At 44.3% G+C, this 25669-nt stretch overlaps 1 protein-coding gene across 4 annotated transcripts in view; it reads right to left on the bottom strand.

Moving 5' to 3' along the window:
• The window catches only part of LOC122808806 (alpha-2-macroglobulin-like), a 2637399-nt gene that overhangs the window by 501676 nt on the left and 2110054 nt on the right, over positions 1-25669 (bottom strand). The window lies entirely within an intron of this gene.

The following is a 25669-nucleotide window of genomic DNA, read 5'->3' as shown; positions in this document are numbered from 1 at the left end:
CCCGCTTTAGCGTGCTTTTGTGCTTGTATTCGACTCAGCACAGCTCCTCGTGGTGTCCTGCAGAGTTCTACAAGCAGCAGCGAGTGGAAGAGTGACTTTCCATTGATTTATAAGTATTTTTTTGGCTTTTTATCTCCGACTGCTTTATTTCGCCTAAAAGCGAGTTTCTATAACTAAATAAGCTCTGCAAAGTTGATTTACTGCATTAATGTTTGTTTTCTGAACTTTTTGCACTTTGAAAGTTTGTTTTTTGCTTAAATTAACTGGTAGGCTACACACTCAAGTGCGCTAGCCGATTTAAAGCATTTACTGTTGTCACTGTATCTATTTTCTGTTTCTTTGTGAAGAAAACAAAAAAAAAACAAAAAAAATCCTTGTTTCCCGCCTTTAATGAACTAGAATAGTCCAGTTTTCAGATTTTGCTGATCTCTGGGCTGTGTCATAGTTCCTGTGTTGTCCATATCCTTGTTTGGCTAGGAAGAAGCTTCTTTGTTCACCAGTGGGAGTGGGGAGCTCTGAGCAGCCTATCTATCCCTTAAGGAGTGGTTCCAGCCCAGTAACTTGTAGCTTATCGGCCGTATTGGGCCATTTCCAAGCTCTTTCTAACCCCCTGCTATAAAGCCCGCTTTAGCGCGCTTTTGCTCTTGTATTCGACTCAGCACAGCTCCTCGTGGTGTCCTGCAGACTTCTACAAGTAGCAGCGAGTGGAAGAGTGACTTTCCATTGATTTATATGTATTTTTTTGGCTTTTTATCTCCGACTGCTTTATTTCACCTAAAAGCGAGCTTCTATAATTAAATAAGCTCTGCAAAGTTGATTTACTGCATTACTGTTTGTTTTCTGAACTTTTTGCACTTTGAAAGTTTGTTTTTTGCTTAAATTAACTGGTAGGCTACACACTCAAGTGTGCTAGCCGATTTAAAGCATTTAGTGTTGTCAATGTATCTATTTTCTGTTTCTTTGTGAAAAAAAAAAAAAATCCTTGTTTCCCGCCTTTACTGAACTAGAATAGTCCAGTCTTCAGATTTTGCTGATCTCTGGGCTGTGTCATAGTTCCTGTGTTGTCCATATCCTTGTTTGGATAGGAGGAAGCTTCTTTGTTCACCAGTGGGAGTGGGGAGCTCTGAGTAGCCTATCTATCCCTTAAGGAGTGGTTCCAGCACAGTAGCTTGTAGCTTATTGGCCGTTTTGTGCCATTTCCAGGCTCTTTCTAACACCCTGCTATAATGCCCACTTTAGTGGGCATTTGTGCTTGTATTTGACTCAGCACAGCTCCTCGTGGTGTCCTGCAGAGTTCTACAAGCAGCAGCGAGTGGAAGAGTGACTTTCCATTGATTTATAAGTATTTTTTTGGCTTTTTATCTCCGACTGCTTTATTTCACCTAAAAGTGAGTTTCTATAACTAAATAAGCTCTGCAAATTTGATTTACTGCATTACTGTTTGTTTTCTGAACTTTTTGCACTTTGAAAGTTTGTTTTTTTCTTAAATTATCTGGTAGGCTACACACTCAAGTGCGCTAGCCAACTTAAAGCATTTACTGTTGTCACTGTATCTATTTTCTGTTTCTTTGTGAAAAAAACAAAAAAAAAAAAAAAAATCCTTGTTTCCCGCCTTTACTGAACTAGAATAGTCCAGACTTCAGATTTTGCTGATCTCTGGGCTGTATCATAGCTCCTGTGTTGTTCATATCTTTGTTTGGATAGCAGGAAGCTTCTTTGTTCGCCAGTGGGAGTGGGGAGCTCTGAGCAGCCTATCTGTCCCTTAAGGAGTGGTTCCAGCACAGTAACTTGCAGCTTATTGGCCGTTTTGGGCCATTTCCTAGCTCTTTCTAACCCCCTACTTTAAAGCCCGCTTTAGCGCGCTTTTGCGGTTGTATTCGACTCAGCACAGCTTCTCGTGGTGTCCTGCAGAGTTCTACAAGCAGCAGCCAGTAGAAGAGTGACTTTCCATTGATTTATAAGTATTTTTTTGGCTTTTTATCTCCGACTGCCTTATTTCGCCTAAAAGCGAGTTTCTATTATTAAATACACTCTGCAAAGTTGATTTACTGCATTACTGTTTGTTTTCTGAACTTTTTGCACTTTGAAAGTTTGTTTTTTGCTTAAATTAACTGGTAGGCTACACACTCAAGTGCGCTAGTCGATTTAAACCATTTACTGTTGTCACTGTATCTATTTTCTGTTTCTTTGTGAAAAAAACAAAAAAAATATCCTTGTTTCCCGCCTTTACTGAACTAAAATAGTCCAGTTTTCAGATTTTGCTGTAGTTCCTGTGTTGTCCATATCCTTGTTTGGATAGGAGGAAGCTTCTTTGTTCACCAGTGGGAGTGGGGAGCTCTGAGCAGCCTATCTGTCCCTTAAGGAGTGGTTCCAGCCCAGTAACTTGTAGCTTATTGGCCGTTTTGGGCCATTTCCTAGCTCTTTCTAACCCCCTGCTATAAAGCCCGCTTTAGCGTGCTTTTGCACTTGTATTCGACTCAGCATAGCTCCTCGTGGTGTCCTGCAGAGTTCTACAAGCAGCAGCCAGTGGAAGAGTGACTTTCCATTGATTTATAAGTATTTTTTTGGCTTTTTATCACCGACTACTTTATTTCGCTTAAAAGCGAGTTTCTATAACTAAATAAGCTCTGCAAAGTTGATTTACTGCATTACTGTTTGTTTTATGAACTTTTTGCACTTTGAAAGTTTGTTTTTTGCTTAAATTAACTGGTAGGCTACACACTCAAGTGCGCTAGCCAATTTAAAGCATTTACTGTTGTCACTGTATCTATTTTCTGTTTCTTTGTGAAAAAAAAAACAAAAAAAATCCTTGTTTCCTGCCTTTACTGAACTAGAATAGTCCAGTTTTCAGATTTTGCTGATCTCTGGGCTGTGTCTTAGTTCCTGTGTTGTCCATATCCTTGTTTGGATAGGAGGAAGCTTCTTTGTTCACCAGTGGGAGTGGGGAGCTTTGAGCAGCCTATCTATCCCTTAATGAGTGGTTCCAGCCCAGAAACTTGTAGCTTATTGGCCGTTTTGGGCCATTTCCTAGCTCTTTCTAACCCCCTGCTGTAAAGCCCACTTTAGCACACTTTTGCGCTTGTATTCGACTCAGCACAGCTCCTCGTGGTGTCCTGCAGAGTTCTACAAGCAGCAGCCAGTGGAAGAGTGACTTTCCATTGATTTATAAGCATTTTTTTGGCTTTTTATCTCCGACTGCTTTATTTCGCCTAAAAGCGAGTTTCTATAACTAATTAAGCTCTGCAAAGTTGATTTACTGCATTACTGTTTGTTTTCTGAACTTTTTGCACTTTGAAAGTTTGTTTTTTGCTTAAATTAACTGGTAGGCTACACACTCAAGTGCTCTAGCCGATTTAAAGCATTTACTGTTGTCACTGTATATATTTTCTGTTTCTTTGTGAAAAAAACAAAAAAAAAAAAAAACATATCCTTGTTTCCCGCCTTTACTGAACTAGAATAGTCCAGTCTTCAGATTTTGCTGATCTCTGGGCTATGTCATAGTTCCTGTGTTGTCCATATCCTTGTTTGGATAGGAGAAAGCTTCTTTGTTCACCAGTGGGAGTGGGGAGCTCTGAGTAGCCTATCTATCCCTTAAGGAGTGGTTCCAGCACAGTAGCTTGTAGCTTATTGGCCATTTTGGGCCATTTCCTAGCTCTTTCTAACCCCCTGCTATAAAGCCCACTTTAGCGCGCTTTTGTGCTTGTATTTGACTCAGCACAGCTCCTCGTGGTGTCCTGCAGAGTTCTACAAGCAGCAGCGAGTGGAAGAGTGACTTTCCATTGATTTATAAGTATTTTTTTGGCTTTTTATCTCCGACTGCTTTATTTCACCTAAAAGTGAGTTTCTATAACTAAATAAGCTCTGCAAATTTGATTTACTGCATTACTGTTTGTTTTCTGAACTTTTTGCACTTTGAAAGTTTGTTTTTTTCTTAAATTATCTGGTAGGCTACACACTCAAGTGCGCTAGCCAACTTAAAGCATTTACTGTTGTCACTGTATCTATTTTCTGTTTCTTTGTGAAAAAAACAAAAAAAAAAAAAATATCCTTGTTTCCCGCCTTTACTGAACTAGAATAGTCCAGACTTCAGATTTTGCTGATCTCTGGGCTGTATCATAGCTCCTGTGTTGTTCATATCTTTGTTTGGATAGCAGGAAGCTTCTTTGTTCGCCAGTGGGAGTGGGGAGCTCTGAGCAGCCTATCTGTCCCTTAAGGAGTGGTTCCAGCACAGTAACTTGCAGCTTATTGGCCGTTTTGGGCCATTTCCTAGCTCTTTCTAACCCCCTACTTTAAAGCCCGCTTTAGCGCGCTTTTGCGGTTGTATTCGACTCAGCACAGCTTCTCGTGGTGTCCTGCAGAGTTCTACAAGCAGCAGCCAGTAGAAGAGTGACTTTCCATTGATTTATAAGTATTTTTTTGGCTTTTTATCTCTGACTGCTTTATTTCGCCTAAAAGCGAGTTTCTATAACTAAATAAGCTCTGCAAAGTTGATTTACTGCATTACTGTTTGTTTTATGAACTTTTTGCACTTTGAAAGTTTGTTTTTTGCTTAAATTAACTGGTAGGCTACACACTCAAGTGCGCTAGCCAATTTAAAGCATTTACTGTTGCCACTGTATCTATTTTCTGTTTCTTTGTGAAAAAAACAAAAAAAAAAAAAAAATATCCTTGTTTCCTGCCTTTACTGAACTAGAATAGTCCAGTTTTCAGATTTTGCTGATCTCTGGGCTGTGTCTTAGTTCCTGTGTTGTCCATATCCTTGTTTGGATAGGAGGAAGCTTCTTTGTTCACCAGTGGGAGTGGGGAGCTTTGAGCAGCCTATCTATCCCTTAATGAGTGGTTCCAGCCCAGTAACTTGTAGTTTATTGGCCGTTTTGGGCCATTTCCTACCTCTTTCTAACTTCCTGCTATAAAGCCTACTTTAGCACACTTTTGCGCTTGTATTCGACTCAGCACAGCTCCTCGTGGTGTCCTGCAGAGTTCTACAAGCAGCAGCCAGTGGAAGAGTGACTTTCCATTGATTTATAAGCATTTTTTTGGCTTTTTATCTCCGACTGCTTTATTTCGCCTAAAAGCGAGTTTCTATAACTAATTAAGCTCTGCAAAGTTGATTTACTGCATTACTGTTTGTTTTCTGAACTTTTTGCACTTTGAAAGTTTGTTTTTTGCTTAAATTAACTGGTAGGCTCTAGCTTATTGGCCGTTTTGGGCCATTTCCTAGCTCTTTCTAACCCCCTGCTATAAAGCCCGCTTTAGCGCTCTTTTGTGTGAATTTGCGCGAAGTTGCGCATAGCGCAGCATCGGGCAGTGCCAGTTAATCATGTGTAAACCATTCCTGGCTTCGCAAAGTCTGCTCTTCAATTTTTCCCTTGGAACTGCTCTAACTCTCAATCTAAACATTCTATTCTCTACCTAAAAAGCCCAGCACTTGCTCCTATAAGCATTTTACATAAGTAAAGCACTTTTTAACAAAAAGAAAGCACTACATTCCCCCTAAAATCCCCTTGAGTACCCATTCCCCATAGGTCCTTTCTGACTCAGTTCACAGCAATCCCTTATACTATTCTGGCATGTCGAAGGGTCAGTTGCTGGCGTCCTCTCCAGTTCAGTTGGTGAATCTGGGAATCTTGAGGCAATGTTACAACTGCCTCATGTAGACAGACAACCCTCTCCCCCTCCCACCAAATACAAATATATGTGAGAGATGCAACTATATAGCCAAACTGGAGGCTGAGCTCTCTCGACTCAGTACTGGCAAAACCAGTCAGGAGGAGAAGGTAACCACACACACCACAAACCCAGTCTCACACAGACCTACCACAACTGCAAACCAAACACATAAACACACAAAAACATACTCGGAGGCTCTAAATAAAAATCTGCCAAAACAACAGAGGCCTCCAAAGCAGACATCCAAGCAACCACCACCTCAAAACATAACACATGCAACACATAGTTCACAAAGTCAGTGTGCCAAACAGTCACAGCCCTTAAGGCTAAACAACATACCTGATACACTTGTAATAGGTGACTCTATAGTCAGATACACTGACGTCCCGCTCACCAGGCTGAACAAGCAAAAGGTTACAGTAAGCTGCCTGTCGGGCGCTAGAATCCGCCACATAACACAAGCACTCAGGTCACTCCAAAGCAAGTACAAATATGACTCAGTCACTGTCCATGCTGGTGTGAACGACCTGAGACGTACCTCCCTGGACTACATGAAAAGAGATATAGAGGAGCTCTCTGATTATGTAGCCCAGGCCGGTATGAGCCTGACCTTGAGCAGCATCTTACCCTCACCAAGAATGATGCCACAGTACAAAGACAAAATGATCAGTTTTAAGAATTGGCTTAAATACTGGTGTCATTCTAGGGGGATCCAATGTCTGTCTACTTGGGATGACATGCTCGACAAGCCATGCTGCTTCGCAAGGGATGGCTTGCACCTGTCATCCCTGGGCTTTCGAATATTGGCAAAGGCTCTTGCCACCCCCATAGTGCCTTTTTTAGGCAAGGCTCAAAAGACAAACCCACCTCCCTAGAAAACACAAGTAGAAAGGAGCTAAGGGTAATGCTGCTCAGCGCCAGAAGTCTAAACCTCAAGATGCACGCTCTCGAAGCCCTCCTCAGTATGGAGAACATTGATGTCTGTGCAGTGACAGAAACCTGGTTCAAGGCTCCCGAGAGCACCCCAGCACTACCAGGTTATACCTCGTATCATGCTTTTCGGCCCCAAAACTTGGACCGAACCACAAAAGGAGGGGGAGTATCCATATTCATCAAAGATACCCACACTTCCAGGTTAGTGGCAATGCACGAAGCATTGGAGACCATCCATGTGCAATTAACAGTAGGCAAAACTGCCCTCCAGTTTGTAGCATGCTACAGACCACCCTCTCAAACTTAGGAACCCCACTCAGCCTTCCTAAAGTCAATGGAGAATATGAACGTCTCTCCAAACACCATCATATTGGGGGACTTCAACTACCCAAACATAGACTGGGAGCATTACTCAAGCCCCAACACCCTAGCCCAAAGGTTCCTAGAATTCATAAACTCAAATGCTATGGAACAACTAGTCACCACTCCCACAAGAGGGGATAACATATTAGACCTGATCATTACAAACATGGGGACACAATACTCCACACCGGAAGTATATCCCTCATTGGTGAGATCAGATCATAAATTAATCTCACTGGAAATCCACATCCCGCTCCCACCCCCAGCACAGAAGACCACAGTGAAGAATTTCTCAAAAGCTGACTTCACACTTCTTAAGACTGAAGTGGTATCCTTCAAGGCTCCAGGGCCAGTGGAAACCACAGCCCACTCCGCTGAATCCTTTACAAACGCATTCTATGGTCACCTTCAAGAATGCATGGATCATGCAATCCCAAATAAAACCAAGACCCATTCCCCCAAAGGCAGGCGTCCTGTCTGGTGGACCCCAGCCATTAATAAGCTATACAACAGAAGGAGGAAGCTACTACATGATAGAGCAAAATCCCTAAAAGGGAAGGCATCTCTGATCAGTACTAGCAAAAAACTACGATCACTCATAAAATCATCCAAGGCCAACTTTGAGAGAAAAATTGCACAAGATACTAAAAATAATCACAAGGCCTTTTTTAGTTATGTTAGAAATCTGGGTGGAAACTCCCAGACATGCTCAGAGTTAGTCCAAAATGACAAAAAATACACTGAACCCACAAACATTGCCAACATACTGGCAGACAGGTTCAGTGCAAATCCCCCCCCCCCAAAAGGACAAATACCTATCCTAGCGGAGTGTTGCCTCCCTGACATCTCAGATGCCCAGGTGAGAGCCGCCCTCTCCAAATCTAAAAACACAGCATCAATGGGACCAGACGGTGTCCCGGGTTGTGTGCTACATGAACTCCAAGAAGAACTAAACCCACACATAAGGCTGCTGTTTAATCTCAGCTTTACTACAGGATATGTACCCAAAGAATGGCGTACAGCAACAGTGGTCCCACTCCACAAAGGAGGTGCCTCTATGGACTCTGGAAATTACCGCCCCATAAGCTTGATGAGCCTAGTCTGCAAAGCTATGGAGAGGATCATTATGGAACTCTTAAACAAAGACATTGAGGACCTACAGACATTGGATCCTACCCAATTCGGATTTGTCAAGGGCAGATCCTGCCTCTTGAACCTGGTCGACTTCTTTGAAACAGTCATTAAGGCCATTGATGAGGGTAAGGTAGTTCACACAGCCTACCTTGACCTTGCAAAAGCCTTCGACACAATACCCCACTCGGGCATCATAGACAAGCTCTCCAGCTTAAATGTAAACCCCTATGTCATAAGATGGGTTGCAAACTGGCTCAAGGACAGAACCCACAAGGTCAGAATTGCTGGAGCCATGTCAGACTCTAAATCAGTCACAAGTGGCGTCCCACAGGGCTCGGTCCTGGGACCTCTCTTGTTTGGTATTTATTTTTCTGAGGTGCAAGCTAACATAGGAGGATTGTGGCTGACCAAGTTCGCAGATGACTGCAAACTGGGCGCCATAATTGATTCTCCAGCGGACACAAGCATCCTTCAAAAGGGTCTCATAGAAATGGATAACTGGTGCCAGAGCTATGGCCTTAAACTAAACACCAAAAAATGTGTAGTCATACTCTTTGGGAGAAACAAAGTACCTACAAATTACCACATAGGTGGTAATCCATTAAGTATGGAAGAAGTAATCAGGGACCTAGGGACCCAAGCTGACAGTAACCTCTCATTTGACACTCATACTGCCAAAGTGGTTAAAAAGACCTTCTATATTGCCCACCTTATCCTGAAAGGATTCACATCTAGATCAAGAGAGGTCATTGTGCCCCTTTACATTTCCCTTATCAGGCCCATAATTGAGTACAATGCCCCATTTGGGATGTACCTTACCCGACACCTGCAGCAATTAGAAAGACCCCAAAAGTACCTCATCAAGAGGATCAAGGGACTCAAACATATGCCATATGCTGCCCGGCTAAAGAAACTCCAGCTCTATTCAGTCACATACCGCCTACTCAGAGGCGATCTATGCCTGACGTACAAGGCCATGTCCAATCCGGAATTAATGGATATGCTCCACCTCAGAAAATCCAAATCCACCAGAGCCACGAGAGCGAATGATTTGAACCTCAACACAGAAATAAACAGGACGTGCTGGAAGGACAGATTCATAACCCAGAGGCTCCCTTCACTCTGGAACAAAATCCCAGTCCATGTTAGGCAGAGCCCCTCACTGACTCTCTTCAAGAGAAATCTTGACGAGTGGATGGGAGATCATAGGTTTACCCTGGGGATCATCTCTGTGTCACTGTTAGACAGAGGCACAGTAAACTAAACCCTAAATGGGCACAGTATTCTCATTCCAAGGGGTGGGGAAAGTCAAACACACTTTGGCTAGGCTTATAAATGCCCTAGGGCAGATAGCCTAGTATGAACCTATGAACCTATGAGATGGCATAATAATGAAAATACTCTTTGAGAGTAGTAATTAAACTCTTAATAGCAAGAGATCACCATCATTGTTAAGTGTCCTCCTTGATCTCTCAGCTTCATTTGACACCATGGATGATACTGAAGTCTGTGTGCAGTGGTGTGTGATCCATAGTCCTTAGCTGATATGTCTTTTACCTTTCAGGGCAAAAGCAGAGGACCATCTCTGGAATTAGTTCATCTGGGAACTACCTATGGATTGTGTGTTTCCTCAAAAATGTATTCTTGTTTCATTACTGTTTGTATTGAGATCTCAAAAAAAAAAATGGGATACCAATTTACAAAATCTTCCCTGGCTAGCTGTGGGAAATCATTGAGATGTTAATGTCAGTGTGGTCTATCTGGATCATGTATATAATTAATAAATAAATAAAAGCTATGATAAAATACACACTTCTTCATTGCCTGGCTGAAAGTCCTCAGTCAAGACAGATTATGAATTTCTATTGCTTGCATAATATTTCCTAGCTCTACCAAAAGGATAACTACCAATATAAATGTACATTTAATTAATTGAGATTATTTCCTGTATAAAGGCAGAATTAAATTTTGGTTATGAGGGGTGGCTTCCAGATAAAACAGTCAGCTTTTAAACTGAGTTGTAATATTCATCAATCTCTTTTGGAAAAAAGAAAGTGTATTTGTATGACTTGACTCTGTGGTGCTTGGCTTGCTTACCTAACTTGCTTTTTTCCTCCCAGTGGATTAAGCTCTTTAAAAGTTTTGAGGTTCCCCAAGGGTTTCCCACATCTACTCAATTAAAAGTTTGCAAGCTGCTATCTCATTTTCTTGAGATCCCAGTACTATAACACTATACACGCTTCCTCTCAGACATGTCAGGCATTTCAAATATCACTGTTATGTTGATGATATGCAGCTTTACCTCTTCTTCCCACAGAGTAACATTCCAGATCCTGTACTGGAGAAAGTCTGGATGACATCCTAAACTAGATGACAATTGCTCACTTAAAGATGACTACAGGCAAAACTGGCCAATGAGACTTGTGTGAATCTGTGGTGACTGAATTACAACATATGGGAGGAATTGTCTTTGAGTTCATGTCACATTTTATTGTTTAGGTGGGATCCTTGAAGGTTAGCAGTCAGTAAGAAATCAGGGAATGGCTATTGTAGAATGTTCACATCATTTAAAAAAAAAACCTAAATCAAGCACCTGTTACAAACTACTGACCCAATGTTTTGGTCCTGTTGTAGTTGGGCTACTGTAATGCTCTCTTCCTTGAGATGGATACATGTAACCTCGCCCATCCCCATCCACACAAAATACTGCAAAATGTTTATTAATGGTTACAAATCATTGCACCCAGATTACACAGGTGCTGTGCATTCAACAGGGCATGCCAGTAACACTGAAGTCAGTATAAAAGGCATTAACACTCATGTACCAAGACAGTACAGTTGTGTAAGTTAACGTTAACAGTAGATGCTTAAACAGATTGTTGTTGCAGCAGCCATAACTATATGGGACATATCCTGCCAAAGATCGGACATCTGGCCAGTCTACAAAGCTTTGGTCTCCTTTCTCCTTGTGCACTGCATGTCTGCCCTTATCATGAATATGTGCAGGTATAAGTAGGACATATGGACATGAAAATGCCAGAGTTTTCTTGCTCAAAAGGGAGGCAGAAACTTGGAGCTCTGTAACAATTAGATCAAAACCAGCAGAGACTGCAATATTATGTCAGGTGACAAAGGTAACATAGGGTACCTCACCCCAGCCAAGAAAAGTTCCAGAACAAAAGAGGAAATGTGGGAGGGTGCTAATACAGTAACACTGATCTATTTGAATAAGAAGTTATGTACCTACCATAACGTTCCATGTTAGTTGTCTTCTTCTCGCCTTCTTTCTTGCTGGTTGGGTTTGGAACCAATCCTCGGCTCCGACTCGGCCATCTTCAAAAGCTCGAGAGCTGCTTACTGGCTCGAGGCCCCCCTATATCCCATGATGCCTGGCGCTAGATACCCAGATCTCGTTTGGTAAGTCTAACTGCAGACATAATAATACAGGAATCCTATCCTAGAATGCATAAATCTTACTGCAGAGACTACTAGTCAGAAAGGAATAGCCAGAGAAGACTCAGCCAGTGAAAAAAACATAAGAAACTCTTCTCGGTCTACTAGGAAAGGGGGATGGAGGGTGGGACGCAAGAAAGAAGGCGAGAAGAAGACAACTAACATGGAATGTTATGGTAGGTACATAACTTCTTAATGTTAAGTTGTCTATCTCGCCTTCATTCTTGCTGGTTGGGACAGCGTCCCTAGCACCTCAATCCTGGGTGGCTCATTGGAACAGACTCTTCAGAACAGTGGAACCAAAATCAGCTCTGCTCCTGGAGGCCACGTCCAGCTTATAATGTGAAATGAAGGTATGAGGATTGGCCCATGTAGCTGCCGCGCAAATAGTTTCCATTGGCAATCTTGCCTGAAAAGCCACTGAAGTAACTAGAGCTCTAGTGGAGTGACCTTTTGGTTTGGCAGGAAGCTCTTTATTCCTTAGCTGATATATCAATGTAATAATAGACGTCAACCACCTAGATAAAGTTACTTTCGACACTGGTAGACCTTGTTTACCCTCAGCATAGGACAGGAACAGCTGGTCTGATTTTCTGATTTGCTTAGTTCTATGCAAGTAAAAACGTAACTGCCTATGAACATCCAACTGATGCAATTTGTACTCCGCCTTGTTGGAATAATTTGGAAAAAACACAGGGAGATCAATAGACTGATTCAAATTATTCTTAGAAGAAACCTTTCGAAGAAAGGAAGGATTAGTCCTGAGGCAAACTCTGTCATTGTGGAAAACTAGATAAGGAGGGCGAACACAAAGAGCCTGAAGTTCAGAGACTCTTCTGGCTGAAGTAATTGCAACCAGGAGAAGGGTTTCCAAGAAAGAAACTTCAAAGAACAAGAAGCTGCAGGTTCAAAGGGGGGCAATATCAGGGAAGCTAAAATCAAACTTAGATCCCACGGAGGCGGGGGATCTCTCACTGGGGGCCTGAGTAAAGTAGTCCCTTTGAGAAAAGCTTCACAAAGCTTATGGGACATAATACTAGTATCTGATAGGCCTGTATGAAAGTTTGAAATTGCAGCTAACTGAACTCTAATCATGGCAGAAGAAGATCCAGCATGAAAAAGTTCCGCTAAAAAATCCAAAATATGGTGCACAGGGGCTAAAAAGGGATCTATACTTCTAGCCTCTGCCCAGAAAGTGAAACGTTTCCACTTACTAGCATATGTCTTTCTAGTGGTAGACTTATGCGATGATAAGATGATTTCACGCACCGAGTGGGACATGTTCGGAAGCCTGGCTAAGGTCGGAAGTGGAGCAACAAAGCAGTGAGCTGGAGAGATTGAAGGGATTGGTGCAGCCCGCCCGATTGATGGATCAGGAGGTCTGGAACTGGGTCCAGGATCCAGGGCTGCTCCAGAAGGTAATGATGCAGGAATGGGAACCAAATTTGTCGAGGCCAGTAAGGGGCAATGAGGATCATCTTGCATCCCAATGTGGTAGCTTTCTGTATTAGTTTGGGAATCAGGGGAAATGGAGGGAATGCATAAAGAAGTCCCTGAGGCCAATCGTGAACTAGAGCGTCTCTGGGGAGTGTCTGGGAAGAGGGAGGAGAGAGAAGAAATTGTTGTACTTGCTGTTGAAGGGGGTGGCTAAAAGGTCGCAGCAAGGCTGACCCCATTTACGGAAGATTTGGTCCGCCACTATCTGATTGAGAGACCATTCGTGAGGCATGAGAATTGCTCTGCTCAGCCTGTCTGCTATAACGTTGGACATCCCAGGGATGTGCACTGCTATCAGAAACCGTTGGTAAGAGATCGCCCACTGTCAGAGTCTGAGTGCTTCTCGACATAGGGGGTAGGACCTGGTTCCGCCCTGCTTGCTGATGTATCACACTACTGACATATTGTCTGTTTGAATTGCAATGGTTCCGGTGGGAAGAGAGTTCTGAAGAGCTTGCAACGCCAAAAGCACGGCCCTCATCTCCAAGACATTGATATGCAGATGGTACTCATGAGTCTGCCAGGTGCCTTGGACTGTTCTGCCCTGAAAATGCCCCCACCCCCACCCGATCAGGGAGGCACCCGTGGTCACCGTAGCCACTGGAGGAGGAAGAGCAAATGGTCTGCCCTGGGGTACTGATGGGGAAACCATCCACCAAACAAGTTGTTTTTTGCATGCCTATGTGATCATTATCATGTGAGACATTGGAAGTTGCTGGAAGGACCATTGGGTGAACAGCATCCACTGAAGAATCCTCATATGAAAATGAGCAAGGGGGACTAGTATGATAGCTGCTGCCATGAGACCCAAGGTTTTTAGGAGGAATCTGGCCTGAATTTTTTTGCATCCTAATAAGACCTGCACATGTCGGCGAATGTCTAACACTCTGTCTAATGGAAGTCTCGCTGACATGTCCTTTGTATTTAAGTTTGCGTCTATAAAGGTAATAATTTGACAAGGCGACAATGCAGACTTTTTGAAATTTATTGTGATACCTAGTTTGGAGCAAGTTTGGATGGTGTAGTCTCTGTTTCGCAGCAGGTGATGTCTGGTGGTAGCAGTAAGGAGCCAGTCATCTAGATATGGAAACACCTGGAATCCTTGCCGTCTCAGGTGAGCGGTAACTACTTCCAAACATTTGGTAAACACCCTGGGGGCTGTGGTGAGACCAAAGGGCAGAGCTCTGAAATGATAATGACTGGCTCCCAGCCGGAAGCGGAGGAATCTTCTAGAGCGCCTGTCTATTTTGATATGGTAGTATGCATCCTGAAGATCTATGGAGCACATCCAATTGTCCTGACCCAGAAAGACTGTAGAGTGACCATCCGGAACTTCGTTCTTTGAACAGACCTGTTTAGTCTGCTGAGATCCAGAATGGGTCTCCAGTCCCCTGCCTTTTTTGGTACCAAAAAGAACCTTGAGTAAATTCCGGATCCTTGCTGGTCTGCTGGGACTGGCTGGAAGGCTCTTTTTCTTAGCAGTTTTGATATTTCTTGAACTGCTTGATCCCTTAGATTGGGTGGAACATCTGGAAGGGATTTGTTGGAAATGTAGGGGGTGCAAAAGAAGGGGATTTTGTAGCCTTCGGATATGACAGACTACCCATTTGTCTTGTGTTATACTTTGCCAGGCTTTTGGGTACAGCAATAATCTTCCCCCGGCTACCTCCGAAGGTGGACAGCCGGGCAGCACCTCAGGGATGCTGGAAGGGCTTGTCAGAGAAAGATTCTCTGTTGCCCTGATTTTGCAGACCCCCTCTGCTCTGAGGGCGGCATCTATTGTTGTTCCTTCCTCTGCCCCTGGTGGGGAACTCACCACGTGTGTCAGGCATGGCTCCCTGGGGTTTCCGGAACCACATCTTCCCACTCTTCTGACCTTTGAGATATGGTCTAGAAGGAGTGGAAAAACGGACTCCCACAGCAGAGAGAGTCTTGCCTTCCTGCTCACACCTGGTAAGGGTATCCTTCACCTGTGGTCCAAAAAGAGCAGAACCATCAAAGGGGGTGTTGGTGAAAGACACCCTGAAGAGTTCCGCAAAGTTACATAACTGCATCCAAGCATGCCTCCTCAAGGCCACGCCTGTGCCTGTGGCCCTACTCGCACCATCGGCTGCATAAGAGATGAGCCGCATGGAGGAGTTTACTACTGAATTAAGAGTCGCCAGCTGGGAGGCAACCTTAGCCTGGGCCCCTGCAGCTGATGGATCTTGAAGGGTATCTCCTAGCTCTTTAAGGAGATCCCTTTGAAGGTGGGTAAAGTGGCACAAGTAGCTCAGCGACCTCATGGAGAAGGTCGCTGAGGAAAACATCCGCTTCCCGTATCTGTCCATAGTCCTAAATTCCTTATTAGGGGGATGGACAGACGAAGAAGTTTCAGCCAACTCCTTTTTTGTGGCTGCTGCTACCACCATGGCATCAACGGGAACACCCTTTGTCAGAAATTGCTTGTCCTGTGGTGCAGTAATAAATTTTGTGGGTCTTCGGGGGGTTGGTTCCACTGTGTCTGGGTCTGACTACACCTTCCGAGCCACTACCGACATCAGTGGATCGAAAGGGGGAGACACCCAGGAGGTGGAGGGTCGGGAACCAAACGCATCCAGGAATACCGACTCATCCTCAGAAGCATGCCTAAGTATCTCAAGGATGTCTGAGAAGGAGACATCTTCAGAGGGGGATCTCGGGGACCCTTCCGAATCCTCTAAGTCAGTATCTGAAGTGACAGACTCAGGGGAGACAACATGCTTCCTCTTGCATTTCCTCTTTCGAGGGGGCTCCTCTGAATGATCAGGGGAGGCCTCGGAAGAGGAAGATACACCCAATGGGGTGCCCTGGAGCGATTGTTCCCCACGCTTGGGGTCTGGAAGAGGGGCAGAGGCAGATGCAGGCACCATGGGGGAGGAGCCGATGGAGGCTGATCGTGGGGCTGACTCAGAGGCCAGCACACTCCTCATGACCTCGAAGGCACCCCTTCCCGATAGCGGAGAAGGCTCCGGCTCTAAAGAGACCGGAATCCTTCCCGGCACCGAGAGAGGTGGCTCTGAAGCCGATGTAGGAGCCAAACTCACCTGCGCCGAAGCTCCGAGAGGGAGAACGGGGTCGGACAAGGGTCCAATGCCACTCACCCCATCAGAGCCGATGAGGGAGTCCCGGCGCCCAGATCCTCCAAGGACGGCACCATGGAAGTGATCGGAGCCGACGACAGAACTGAAAGGGTAGGTATCGGCGCCAACGGTTCCATGATCCGAACTCCAACAAGCTCCAGCTCCGAACTCAAGGGGTGAGTCAAAGGAGGAACTACTGCAGAGACGGGCGGAGCCGAACTCTGATGAGGGGGGCTAGATAACATTTTAGCCAGGGCCTGCAATTTTAGAAGCCTGCTCACCACTCTCTCCACATCTTGGTCAGATAGTCTAGAAGACCGAGAAGAGTGGGAAAGGTGACTTCGCTCCGACTGTAACAGAGGCGACCCTGGAGCCGAGTGTATCGACTCTAGGGATGGAGATCTAGAGCGTTTTCGGCTCCCTGACGGTTCCGACACCAGAGTTGGAGCCGACTGGGAGACAGGTACTTCGGTTCCAGCCGGAACCGAAGTTGAAGCAGACGCCACACCCGACGACGGCTCCGAATTAGGAGCCGATGGCTTCAATGGCTTGGAGGTTTTCACTGGCTGAGCCTTAGCCGGTGACCCTTCAGGTTTGAGCAAACCCCTGAGGATTAGCTTATTCCTACGCTCCTGCAGGACTATTGGACTAAAGGCATGGCACACCGAACAACAGTCCTGCAGGTGTAGGGCGCCCAAACAGTAGACACAAGAAGTGTGACCATCTGTCAGTGACATCTTCTGACAGCATGAGTCACACTTCTTGACTCCAGATACTTTCGTATCTTTAGACATTCCTGTAAAAGGAAATATCAATCACGGAAAAAGAAAAGCGACAGTAGGGTCATAGGTAACCAGTAAACACACGCACTCCACAAGTTACCACACCCTAACAGCACACACAAACTATAGCTATATACCTAAATAAAATAGTAAATAAACCTAGTATTGTACTATTTCTAATAAAACACACACACACTATAGCTATACATCTAAATGAAAATAGTAATAAACCTAGTAACTATTTCTAATTATAGAATAACAAGGATTAGCCTCTAACTAAAAATGGCTACCTTGAAGAAAAAAGAAGAGGGGGGGGGGCTCTCTAACAAAAAACGAGTTTTCAAAGTGGAATGGGATAGGAGACTAAATTACAAATAGATAACCAGACTACCAGAACTACTATAACAACTCTAAAATACTAACTACAATAAAATTTTTATAAGAGCTTAACAATAAAATAGAAAAATATGACCTGAGCCAGCAAAAGCAACCTTGCAGCAGAAGCAGCAAATGAGATCTGGGTATCTAGCACCAGGCATCATGGGATATAGGGGCGCCTCGAGCCAGTAAGCAGCTCTCAAGCTTTTGAAGATGGCTGAGTCGGAGCCGACGATCGGCTCCGAACCCAACTAGCAAGAATGAAGGTGAGATAGACAACTTAACATCATCTATTCCCATAGCTAGCTAACTTACACAACTGTACAATGTTCTTCATTAGATCACTGTTGCAGTAGCTGTAATTATATGGGATGACTCCCATAGCTTAGGAAGAAAGGGTTGGTGGAGGAGAATCAGAATCTAGAAGCCCTTGAATTATGGCTTTTGCACTCCAGTTATAGTTCAAGACTGAATCAAGCTTGTGTTGCCCAGTAAAAGTGTGCACAGAAATCTAAGTAACCACCTCTAGAATAGACCTAGAGTCCACCCCTTTCCAGAGAGGCTCAGAATAACCAAAGCTCTGTTAGAGTGGGCTCTGCCTTTTTAGGGGTATGACTTTTTCCACGGGGAAAATAACAAACGTTGATAGCCACAGACAACCATCTGTCTGTGCTTTTTTGTTGTCATCAAAGGAGACAAAAAGTTTTGACTTTCTAAAAATTTTAGTCCTGTCCAGATAGAAACTCAATTGTTTATGAATGTCTAGAGTTTGCAGAATTCTTTCTCCTCTACTTTTGGGTTCAAGAAAAAAACACATGAAGGTAAACAGTCTAATTCAAAGTAAACTCAGAAAGACTTTGGCATAAAATGGGTCTATGGTTTCATTGATACTAAGACTCACCCTGTCCTTGTGAAAAATGAGAAAAAGATGACTAGGCATTAGGATTTTCAGTTCGGATACCCATTTAGCTGAAGTCAGAGCAATAAGCAAAGCAGTCTTCCAAGTCATACAATTTAAAGAAACACTGACTGCAGATCCAAAAAGGGAGAGTATTAACTTCTCCAAAACAAAGTTAACTCAATCCTTCCAATAAAGCTCTGGAAGTTTGCACTGCAACTTCCAATGAGCAGAGTTTAAGCTTTAACATAAAATCAAATTATGTCCTCACATTTCAAACAAACATTTATATGTCTGCAACCAGAGGGGTTACTTAAAAAATGTAAATGCCAAACTCTTTAGCACAAAAAAAGGTTATGTGTTACCATAATGTTCCATCCGAGTTGTTGATCTTCTTCCAGTCATCACTGATGGGTTTGGTTGCGAGCCCTCGGAACCGAGTCGGCCTAATACCAAGCTTGCATACACAAAAAACTCTTGAGCTAAGCTGCTACCCACAATGCCTTTAGTTACCTCAGATTGAGTTTGCATGCAACATATAGAAGAAAAACAGAAAACAGATGCCATTTCTGTGCAGAAACCCTGAAACACCACAAGGACCAAGAAGATCCACCAGGAGCCTTTGGTGGGGGGTGGTGAGAGGGTGTGATGGCTGGAAGAAGATCAACAACTCAGATGGAACGTTATGGTAAGACATAACTTCTTTATCTGAAGTTATTAATCTTCTTTCTATTCATCACTGATGGGACAGAATCCCAAGCTACTTGGAGAACCTGGGTGGGCCTTAAGAAAGAACATTCCTGAGAACCATTGAGCTGAAGGCCGCTCTTCCCCTGGAGACCAAATCCAATTTGTAATGTTTGATGAAGGTATGGGGTTTAGCTCAAATGGCTGCTGCACAAATGTCATACATGGAAGCCTTGGAATGAAAGGCAACTGAAGTTGCAATGGCCCTAGTTGAATGAGCTTTGATTTGACTAGGTTTAGATTCATTCACAATGGAGTAGGAAAAGGAAATACAATCTCTGAGCCATTCTGATAAAGCAACTTTTGATACAGCACATCCCATTCTTGAGCCAGAAAAGGAAATGAAAAGTTGGTCCGACTTGCGGAATGACTTAGTCCTGTTCAAGTAGAAACATAGTTGTCTATGTACGTCCAATGAATGTAGGCAGTATTCTCTCTTGTTGGAATAATTTGGGAAAAACACAGGGAGCTCAATGGACTAGTTAATAGAGAAGTCGGAAACCACTTTGGGAAAAAAGGATGGGTTAGTACGAAGGGATACTCTGTCCTTAAGGAAGATTAGATATGGGCTCTTGATGCATAAGGCTTGTAACTCAGATATCCATCTGGCTGATGTGGCCGCTACCAAAAACAAAGATTTCCATGACAGGAATTTTAGATCACATGTTGCAACAGGCTCAAAGCAGAGAGACTGTAGAACCCAAGAGAGATTCCATGTCTCTACAGGTTGCCTGATAGGAGGTCTGCTATGGAAAACTCCCTTGAGAAAGGTCTTGCAAAGTCAGGTGGAGATACGAGGGGCGCCATCCAAACCATTGTGGAAATTGGAAATAGCTGCTAAATGGACTCGAATAGTAGAAGCTGATGCCCCATTGTTAAACAACACAGAGAGATACTGGAGTATAGCAACTGTAGGAGTCAAAAAAGGATCTAGCATCTGATTATTAGACCAGATATCGAGCCTTTTCCACTTGTCTCTGTAGAGTTTTCTGGTGGATGGTTTATGGGAAGCCAGAATAATATCGTGTACAGGGGAAGAGAGGGTTTCCTGCCTGGTGACTAATGGAAATGGAGAAACCAAGCTGTCAGCTTGAAAGTGGACAGATTTGGGGGAGTCAGCCCTTGTGGGTGACATATCAGGTCCTGACGAGTGGCCAGGATCAAAGGAGGCTGTAATAGGTGAGGTCAGAGGAAGGGAAACCACACTTGTCGAGGCCAGAAGGGGGCAATGAAGTTTACTTTGCATCTCAACCGGATTGCTTTCTTTAGAAATAGGGGTATCAAGGGTATCGGAGAATAAGCATAGAGGAGACCTGGGGGCCAATCGTGAGTCAAAGCATCTCTCGGTGATTCCCTGTCTGGGGGAAAGAGGGCAAAGTGGCTGCTGCATTTTTTGTTTGAAGGGGAAACTAAAAGATTGCAGCAAGGCTGGCCCCAACGGCTGAAGATTTCTGCTGTCATGTTCGGGTTGAGAGACCACTCGTGTGGACGGAGGATGCATCTGCTCAGCCTGTCCGCAATCACATTGGAGCTCCCCGGGATATGCATTGCAATTAGAAAGTGGTTGGAAGCTATCGCCCAATGCCAAATTCTCATGGCCTCATGACATAGAGAGTAGGATTTGGTCCCTCCCTGTTTGTTTAGGTACCAGATGACAGACATATTGTCCGACTGGATTGCAATTGTTCCTGATGGAAGGAGCAGATGAAGTGCCTGCAATGCTAACAGCACCGCTCTTAACTCCAGGATGTTGATATTCAAGTTGACCTCTAAGCTGGACCACGTGCCTTGGACTGTCTTTCCCTGGAAGTGCCCCCCCCCCATCAGGGAAGCATCCGTGGTCACAGTGGTATTGGGTTGAGGAGTCTGGAAGGGGTGGCACCAAAGATTTACGTCTGTTCTCATCCACCAGAGGAGATCTTGTTTGCAGGAATTGTTGATGCGGATCTGTGAGTTTAGAGGATGGAGACTGGATATCCACTGGGACAAAAGGAGCCATTGTAGTAGTTTCATATGCAATCTTGCCAGGAGGACAATTGGGATGGCTGCCGCCACAGACTCCAGAGCCCATAGAACTTCCCTTGCAGACACCTTCCTTCGATAGAGCATCACTTGTACTTGTAATCTTAATCTCTGAAGTCTGTGAAGAGGGAGAGAGACTTGGCTTGTTTGAGTACTGAATACTGCTCCTATAAATTCCAATTGTTGGATAGGATGAAGGTTGGATTTTTCCCAGTGTATTGTGATTCCTAGAAACTCCGTCAGCACAAGAGTGTAGCAGAGGGCCCTGACCAGTAGGCACTTGGTGAGGGAGGAGAGGAGCCAATCGTCTATATATGGAAACACCTGGAATCCCTGAAGTCTCAGATGAGTTGTTACCACTGCTAGGCATTTCGTGAACACTCTGGGGGCCATCAAGAGACAGAATGGCAGGGCTCTGAATTGGTAATGATTGGCTCCCAGACGGAAGCGAAGGAGACTCCTGGAGTGCTTGTCCATTTTGATGTGGTAATACACATTCCGGAGATCTATCGAGCACTTACACACACCCTCCTGAAGAAAAAGGAGAATGGATTGTATCGTGACCATGCAGAATTTGGTCTGAACTACTGATTTGTTTAGTTGGCTGAGATCCAAAATGGGTCTCCAGTCCCCAGTCTTTTTTGGCACCAAAAAGAATCATAGATAAACTCACTAAGCTGGGCATAAATCCCTGCGTCATTCAATGGGTTGCCAACTGGCTTACTGACAGAACCCAGACTGTAAAAGTGACCGACTCCAAATCCAGCTCCAGACAGGTGACAAGTGGAGTACCTCAGAGTTCAGTCCTGGGACCACTCTTGTTTAGCATCTACTTCTCCGAAGTACAGGCCAACATTAAGGGACTCTGGCTAACAAAGTTCGCAGATGACTGCAAACTGGTAGCCATTACTAAATCCCCAAATTATTTGGATATTCTACAAAAGGGCCTTACAGAAACAGATGCTTGGTGCCAGAGTGATGAGCTCAAGCTTAATGCCAAGAAATGTATAGTTATCCTCTTTGGGAAAAACCATGTACCCATGAATTACCACATAAGTGGCAGTACACTAAACACTGAAAGTGTGATAAGGGACTTAGGGACATAGGTGGACAGTGGTCTCACCTTCGATAACCACATCACCACAACAGTCAGGAAATCCTTCTATGTGGCACACCTCATCACTAAGGGCTTTTCATCCAGAAAAAAGGAGGTCATTATCCCACTGTACTCATCCCTCATTAGACCCATTATAGAGTACAACGCCCAGTTTGGTATGTACCTTGCAAGACATCTGCAACAGCTGGAAAGGCCACAGAAATATCTCGCTAAAAGAATCACAGGCCTAAAGCAGATGCCCTATGCTGACCGTCTAAAATAACTCCAGCTATACTCTGTGGCATATCGTCTACTCAGAGGTGATCTCTGCTTAACATACAAGGCCATGTCAAACCCTGAGCTGTTGGACATGCTCCACTTAAAGAAAGAAAGTAGTTCAATGAATGTTTTATGGTTTGAAGTATTGCCCCTTTTAGATGTTTGCATTTCATGATGGTATCCTAATTATCAATTATTTTCAAACTGCATTTGATTGGTTCTTGTAGCATTTAAATATTGTAATGTGTAGCATGATTTGTATTTCTGAGGAAGTCTGTATTGATGAAAGCGGAGATTAAACAGTTTTTTACGCTAAAGTGTTTATTGTGGTGTGTTTCAGTGTGGTCAGCTTTGCAGTTTTTTTCTTATCTGGTTTTTCAGTTTGTGTTTCCAAAGTTTTGGTTTCTGCTATGGCTGATGTGGCTGGAGACCCTTTATTGGATGTTAGCATTCATTCTGTTCGAGGTTCTCCTGAGGCATGGTTTAATCAGGTCTTTTTAAAGACCATGGAAGACATTAAGAAGTTTTTACAACTTTTGCTGAGTGAGCGTGTAAGAAAAAAATCATTAGCTTCCGAATCGGAAGACGACACAGATACTGTCATGGCGGTGAATACCAACGGACAGCATAGTGAGATGATGAAAAATAAGAAGTTATGTACCTACCATAACGTTCCATGTTAGTTGTCTTCTTCTCGCCTTCTTTCTTGCTGGTTGGGTTTGGAGCCGATCCTCGGCTCCGACTCGGCCATCTACTAAAGCTCGAGAGCTATTTACTGGCTCGAGGCCTCCCCATATCCCACAATGCTTGGCGCAAGATACCCAGATCTCGTTTGGCAGAGCTAACACCATAGAAAAAATATCAGGGATAACTGTCCAAACTACAAGGTTTGCCTAGAGTACTAAAACAGAGGAGGAAGTAACCTAAATAAGACTCAGCCAGAGGAAGAAGGCCTCAAAAAGGGACTCTTCTCGGTCTGTCCAGGCTAGGGGGATGGAGGGTGGGACACAAGAAAGAAGGAAAGAAGAAGACAACTAACATGGAACGTTATGGTAGGTACATAACTTCTTAATGTTAAGTTGTCTATCTCGCCTTCATTCTTGCTGGTTGGGACAGCGTCCCTAGCACCTTAGCCCTGGGTGGCTCATCGGAACAGACTCTTGAGCACAGTGGAACCAAAATCAGCTCTACTCCTAGAGGCCATATCCAAATTATAATGTGAAATGAAAGTATGAGGAGTGGCCCATGTGGCTGCAGCACAAATAGATTCCATTGGTAGTCTTGCCTGAAAAGCTACCGAAGTAGCTAACGCTCTAGTGGAATGACCCTTAGGTTTAGTAGGGAGTTCCTTATGTCTCAGCTGGTAAATCAAAGTAATATTAGAGGACAACCACCTGGATAAGGTTACTTTAGAGACTGGCAGGCCCTGTTTGCCCTCAGCATAAGACAGGAAGAGTTGATCTGATTTTCTTGTTTGCTTAGTCCTATCCAAATAAAAATGTAGTTGCCTGTGAATGTCCAAATGGTGTAACTTTTGTTCAGCTTTGTTCAAATAGTTAGGAAAAAAGACAGGTAAATCAATAGCCTGATTCAGGTTTGTTTTGAAGGTATCTTGGGCAGAAACGAAGGATTAGTCCTGAGAGAAACTCTATCCTTGTGGAACACCAGGTAAGGAGGACGAATATAGAGGGCTTGAAGTTCCGAAATTCTCCTAGCTGAGGTGATGGCTACTAAAAAGAGAGTCTTCCATGAGAGTAATTTTAAGGAACAGGAAGCCACAGGTTCGAAAGGAAGGAAGGAAGCTTCAAGGAAGCTAATATCAAGTTTAAATCCCACGGAGGTGGGGGATCTCTGACCGGGGGCCTAAACAAATTAGTCCCTTTAAGAAAGGCCTTACAAAGTTTGTGGGACATGATGCTGGTTTCTGACAGGCCAGCGTGGAAATTTGTGATAGCAGCTAATTGGACCCTAATGGTGGCAGATGAGGAACCAGCTTGAAAAAGTTCTGCTAAAAAATCTAGAACGTGATGGACAGGGGCTGTAAAGGGGTCTATATTCCTAGCCTCTGCCAAGAAAGAGAAACATTTACACTTACTAGCATAAGTCTTCCTGGTGGTAGATTTGTGTGAAGAAAGGATAATCTCACGCACTGGCTGAGAAATATGTGGAAGCCTGGCTAAGGTTGGAAGTGGAGCAACCAAGCTGTGAGGTTGAGAGACTGAAGGGATTGGTGCAGCCCGCCCGACTGATGGACCAAGAGGTCTGGCACTGGGTCCAGATTCCAAGGCTGCTCCAGCAGGTGACGATGCAGGAATGGGAACCAAATTTGTCGAGGCCAGTAAGGGGCAATGAGGATCATCCTGGATCCCAATGCGGTCACCTTCTGAATTAGTTTGGGAATTAGGGGAAAAGGATGGAATGCATACAGAAGACCCCGGGGCCAATCGTGAACAAGAGCGTCGCTGGGGGAGTGGCCGGGTAGGGGGAAGAGAGTGAAGAAGTCGTCGCACTTGCTGTTGAGAGGAGTTGCGAAAAGGTCGCAGCAAGTTTGACCCCATCTGCGGAAAATTTTGTCCGCTACTGACTGATTTAGGGACCACTCGTGAGGCATGAGAATAGCTCTGCTTAGCCTGGCCGCTATGACGTTGGACCTTTTGGGGATGTGCGTTGCTATCAGAAACTGTTGAGAGGAGATCGCCCACTGCCAGAGTCTGAGTGCTTCTCGACATAAAGGATAGGACTTGGTTCCGCCCTGCTTGTTGATGTACCACACTACAGACATATTGTCTGTTTGAATTGCAATAGTCCCGGTGGGTAGAGAGTCCTGAAGAGCTTGCAACGCTAAAAGCACCGCTCTCATCTCCAAGACATTTATGTGCAGGTGGTACTCTAGAGGTTGCCAAGTGCCCTGGGCAGTCCTGCCCTGAAAATGCCCCCCCCCCGATCAGAGAGGCATCCGTGGTCACCGTGGCAACAGGTGGAGGAAGAACAAACGGTCTGCCCTGAAGTACTAGAGGGGAGACCATCCACCAAGCTAGGTGGTCTTTGCATGATTGAGTGATTATTATCTTGTGAGACATTGGAAGTTGCTGAAAAGACCATTGGGTAAAAAGCATCCACTGAAGAATCCGCATGTGAAAATGAGCCAGGGGAACTAGTATGATCGCTGCTGCCATGAGACACAAAGTTTTTAGTACAAATCTGGCCTGAATCCTGTTGCATTGTAGTAAGACCTGTACATGTTGGTGAATGTCTGACACTCTGTCTAGAGGAAGTTTTGCAGACAGCTCTTTTGTATTTACTCTTGCACCTATAA

The sequence above is a fragment of the Protopterus annectens genome, chromosome 8.part0, assembly GCF_019279795.1.
Source record: "Protopterus annectens isolate FY-2018-M chromosome 8.part0, PAN1.0, whole genome shotgun sequence".
NCBI classification, from domain to species: domain Eukaryota; kingdom Metazoa; phylum Chordata; order Ceratodontiformes; family Protopteridae; genus Protopterus; species Protopterus annectens.
Note: the sequence above shows the minus strand (reverse complement) of the source record. Positions and strands in the feature narration are given on the sequence as shown.